Raw genomic sequence first — 5,381 nt, 5'->3', positions numbered from 1 at the left:
AGACACTGGTAGATCCATTGTAGGCTCTGAATTGGCCGCCGGTGTAGTCAACCTTCACAACCTCTCCGGCTGCACTTGTGGCCATCCATCCAGCGCCCGGATGGTATGCCACCGGCTTGTAGCCCATGCAAGTGACATACATGATCAGTGCACGTTCTCCCTAACAGATGGCATCTCCTGCCCCTGCCACCTTCACGGAACCCAGCAGTCCACAATTCTTACACTGCAAAAGAAGTTAACATCAGTTGGCTGGAGAGCAAACAAAACACCAGAATTGAGGTGTTCTGTACACTTAATTACTTGCTAGTTGACAACAGGACTACAAAATCAGACAACACTTGATTACTTAATTGCTCACCAGAATCGTATCCTGGGGTTCCCAGCAATCCATCGCATTAAAATCAGACAACGTTACGACTATGAAGTTGACAACAGCACAGCAAGATTTGTTCAGATTGTGCACTTCGATCACAGAAGGGAACAGGCATCGAACTTTATTCTGGAAGGACCGTTGGTTAAATGGCCAAGCACCAAAGGATGTGTCAGTCGAGTGTTACAGATTAGCATGGCGGCAGAAACAATCTGTAAAAATTGCAATGCAAGGAGACAGTTTCTCACATTGTGGACTGAGCTACAGGGTGCAACTGACACGGCAACAAGATTGTGTTCAGTCCACAATGTAGCATTATCAGTTGCCGTGTCACAGCGGATCGCATTATTAGAAGGCCTAATTCAGAAGTTCAGGCTACGTCAGAAGTTCCGGCTAATTCATCAGAAAACAAACATCAGACATCCGAACAACTAAACAACCGACCAGAAAATAAAGACCAGATAAACGATTTGAAATTTCATCAGAATCAAAACAGAGGCAAAGGGCAAACAAGTAGAGTTGGGGGAACCAGGTAGGTGATGTGCAAAATATTAACCAGAGCACACTGCAACAATTATGCCCTAGTGTGATAATACACTTGTGATGTCTATTTTCAGAGGTTACATAGCTCCCGAGTATGCATCTAGAGGCCTTTATTCACTAAAGACAGATGTATTTAGCTTTGGGGTGTTGGCTCTTGTGATCATCAGTGGACGGAAGAATGCCATTCTACAGCAGCAAGGCGATACCGTTGGCAACCTCGTACGAGATGTGAGTGAACAACTGAACCATGCATTTCAAGCATTGCCTACTTGACACAGATTTAGCAAAACTAGTCATTGTCGATGCTAAAAGAATGTGAAATTATTTCAGGCATGGCATATGTGGAATGCTGGGAGGCTGCATGAGCTTCTTGATCCGATTTCAAGTGGTAGACACGAACTTGCTGAGATAGTGCGATGTGCTCACGTGGCACTGCTATGTGCTCAAGAATATCCAGCAGATCGACCCACCATGTCAGATGTTGTTGCACTACTGAACTTTGAAAGTGTAAGCTTATTGCCGAGCCCAAAGCAGCAGTCTGAGCTGAGTAACGGAGGTGCTATTGGCGACAAGTTGTCAGCTCACTTCGGCCAATCAAGTAGGACAGTGGACATAACCATCACAAGTTCAGCTCCAGTGTCAACTAGAGTGCGCATCATTTTAGAGCCATAAACATAATGTGAAAACTAACTTTATCTGGTAGCAAAAAGTTTTTGCATGACTATGGAATCATGAACTTTAGCTGATCAGTGGTGCTGCAAATCAACCGGCGTGTACGCAGTTGCTACTGCAATTTTCCTAATTCTGTTTTCAGAAAACAGCAAAGAAATAGAGGAAGGAGAAGAACATCAAGGCAAAACATTATCTTCATCGATGCCTAACACTATTCATGTATACTTAGCTAGCAACGCACCGTCGGAATCAGAAAGACTTTGTGAACTCAAAATTCACTTTGGAACTGCCGAACGTGTAGACACCGGTAGATCCATTGTAGGCTCTGAATTGGCCGCCGGTGTAGTCAACCTTCACAACCTCTCCGGCTGCACTTGTGGCCATCCATCCAGCGCCCGGATGGTATGCCACCGGCTTGTAGCCCATGCAAGTGACATACATGATCAGTGCACGCTCTCCCTAACAGATGGCATCTCCTGCCCCTGCCACCTTCACGGAACCCAGCAGTCCACAATTCTTACACTGCAAAAGAAGTTAACATCAGTTGGCAGGAGAGCAAACAAAACACCAGAATTGAGGTGTTCTGTACACTTAATTACTTGCTAGTTGACAACAGGACTACAAAATCAGACAACACTTGATTACTTAATTGCTCACCAGAATCGTATCCTGGGGTTCCCAGCAATCCATCGCATTAAAATCAGACAACGTTACGACTATGAAGTTGACAACAGCACAGCAAGATTTGTTCAGATTGTGCACTTCGATCACAGTAGGGAACAGGCATCGAACTTTATTCTGGAAGGACCGTTGGTTAAATGGCCAAGCACCAAAGGATGTGTCAGTCGAGTGTTACAGATTAGCATGGCGGCAGAAACAATCTGTAAAAATTGCAATGCAAGGAAACAGTTTCTCACATTGTGGACTGAGCTACAGGGTGCAACTGACACGGCAACAAGATTGTGTTCAGTCCACAATGTAGCATTATCAGTTGCCGTGTCACAGCGGATCGCATTATTAGAAGGCCTAATTCAGAAGTTCAGGCTACGTCAGAAGTTCCGGCTAATTCATCAGAAAACAAACATCAGACAACCGAACAACTAAACAATCGACCAGAAAATAAAGACCAGATAAACGATTTGAAATTTCATCAGAATCAAAACAGAGGCAAAGGGCAAACAAGTAGAGTTGGGGGAACCAGGTAGGTGATGTGCAAAATATTAACCAGAGCACACTGCAACAATTATGCCCTAGTGTGATAATACACTTGTGATGTCTATTTTCAGAGGTTACATAGCTCCCGAGTATGCATCTAGAGGCCTTTATTCACTAAAGACAGATGTATTTAGCTTTGGGGTGTTGGCTCTTGTGATCATCAGTGGACGGAAGAATGCCATTCTACAGCAGCAAGGCGATACCGTTGGCAACCTCGTACGAGATGTGAGTGAACAACTGAACCATGCATTTCAAGCATTGCCTACTTGACACAGATTTAGCAAAACTAGTCATTGTCGATGCTAAAAGAATGTGAAATTATTTCAGGCATGGCATATGTGGAATGATGGGAGGCTGCATGAGCTTCTTGATCCGATTTCAAGTGGTAGACACGAACTTGCTGAGATAGTGCGATGTGCTCACGTGGCACTGCTATGTGCTCAAGAATATCCAGCAGATCGACCCACCATGTCAGATGTTGTTGCACTACTGAACTTTGAAAGTGTAAGCTTATTGCCGAGCCCAAAGCAGCAGTCTGAGCTGAGTAACGGAGGTGCTATTGGCGACAAGTTGTCAGCTAACTTCGGCCAATCAAGTAGGACAGTGGACATAACCATCACAAGTTCAGCTCCAGTGTCAACTAGAGTGCGCATCATCTTAGAGCCATAAACATAATGTGAAAACTAACTTTATCTGGTAGCAGAAAGTTTTTGCATGACTATGGAATCATGAACTTTAGCTGATCAGTGGTGCTGCAAATCAACCGGCATGTACGCAGTTGCTACTGCAATTTTCCTAATTCTGTTTTCAGAAAACAGCAAAGAAATAGAGGAAGGAGAAGAACATCAAGGCAAAACATTCTCTTCATCGATGCCTAACACTATTCATGTATACTTAGCTAGCAACGCACCGTCGGAATCAGAAAGACTTTGTGAACTCAAAATTCACTTTGGAACTGACGAACGTGTAGACACCGGTAGATCCATTGTAGGCTCTGAATTGGCCGCCGGTGTAGTCAACCTTCACAACCTCTCCGGCTGCACTTGTGGCCATCCATCCAGCGCCCGGATGGTATGCCACCGGCTTGTAGCCCATGCAAGTGACATACATGATCAGTGCACGCTCTCCCTAACAGATGGCATCTCCTGCCCGTGCCACCTTCACGGAACCCAGCAGTCCACAATTCTTACACTGCAAAAGAAGTTAACATCAGTTGGCTGGAGAGCAAACAAAACACCAGAATTGAGGTGTTCTGTACACTTAATTACTTGCTAGTTGACAACAGGACTACAAAATCAGACAACACTTGATTACTTAATTGCTCACCAGAATCGTATCCTGGGGTTCCCAGCAATCCATCGCATTAAAATCAGACAACGTTACGACTATGAAGTTGACAACAGCACAGCAAGATTTGTTCAGATTGTGCACTTCGATCACAGTAGGGAACAGGCATCAAACTTTATTCTGGAAGGACCGTTGGTTAAATGGCCAAGCACCAAAGGATGTGTCAGTCGAGTGTTACAGATTAGCATGGCGGCAGAAACAATCTGTAAAAATTGCAATGCAAGGAGACAGTTTCTCACATTGTGGACTGAGCTACAGGGTGCAACTGACACGGCAACAAGATTGTGTTCAGTCCACAATGTAGCATTATCAGTTGCCGTGTCACAGCGGATCGCATTATTAGAAGGCCTAATTCAGAAGTTCAGGCTACGTCAGAAGTTCCAGCTAATTCATCAGAAAACAAACATCAGACAACCGAACAACTAAACAACCGACCAGAAAATAAAGACCAGATAAACGATTTGAAATTTCATCAGAATCAAAACAGAGGCAAAGGGCAAACAAGTAGAGTTGAGGGAACCAGGTAGGTGATGTGCAAAATATTAACCAGAGCACACTGCAACAATTATGCCCTAGTGTGATAATACACTTGTGATGTCTATTTTCAGAGGTTACATAGCTCCCGAGTATGCATCTAGAGGCCTTTATTCACTAAAGACAGATGTATTTAGCTTTGGGGTGTTGGCTCTTGTGATCATCAGTGGACGGAAGAATGCCATTCTACAGCAGCAAGGCGATACCGTTGGCAACCTCGTACGAGATGTGAGTGAACAACTGAACCATGCATTTCAAGCATTGCCTACTTGACACAGATTTAGCAAAACTAGTCATTGTCGATGCTAAAAGAATGTGAAATTATTTCAGGCATGGCATATGTGGAATGCTGGGAGGCTGCATGAGCTTCTTGATCCGATTTCAAGTGGTAGACACGAACTTGCTGAGATAGTGCGAAGTGCTCACGTGGCACTGCTATGTGCTCAAGAATATCCAGCAGATCGACCCACCATGTCAGATGTTGTTGCACTACTGAACTTTGAAAGTGTATTCTTATTGCCGAGCCAAAAGCAGCCGTCTGAGCTGAGTAACGGAGGTGCTATTGGCGACAAGTTGTCAGCTCACTTCGGCCAATCAAGTAGGACAGTGGACATAACCATCACAAGTTCAGCTCCAGTGTCAACTAGAGTGCGCATCATTTTTGAGCCATAAACATAATGTGAAAACTAACTTTATCTGG

At 44.4% G+C, this 5,381-nt stretch overlaps 1 long non-coding RNA gene across 1 annotated transcript; it reads left to right on the top strand.

Moving 5' to 3' along the window:
* The first annotated feature begins 990 nt into the window (after positions 1-990).
* LOC112889516 lies at positions 991-1,772 on the top strand. Its single transcript, XR_003228126.1, has 2 exons — positions 991-1,141; positions 1,244-1,772. It is a non-coding gene; the product is annotated as an uncharacterized LOC112889516 (long non-coding RNA).
* Positions 1,773-5,381: the final 3,609 nt, after the last annotated feature.

Source organism: Panicum hallii, chromosome 4 (genome assembly GCF_002211085.1).
Source record: "Panicum hallii strain FIL2 chromosome 4, PHallii_v3.1, whole genome shotgun sequence".
NCBI classification, from domain to species: Eukaryota; Viridiplantae; Streptophyta; class Magnoliopsida; order Poales; family Poaceae; genus Panicum; species Panicum hallii.
The sequence above is the reverse complement of the archived record's forward strand: the minus strand, read 5'-3'. Positions and strand labels throughout refer to the sequence as shown.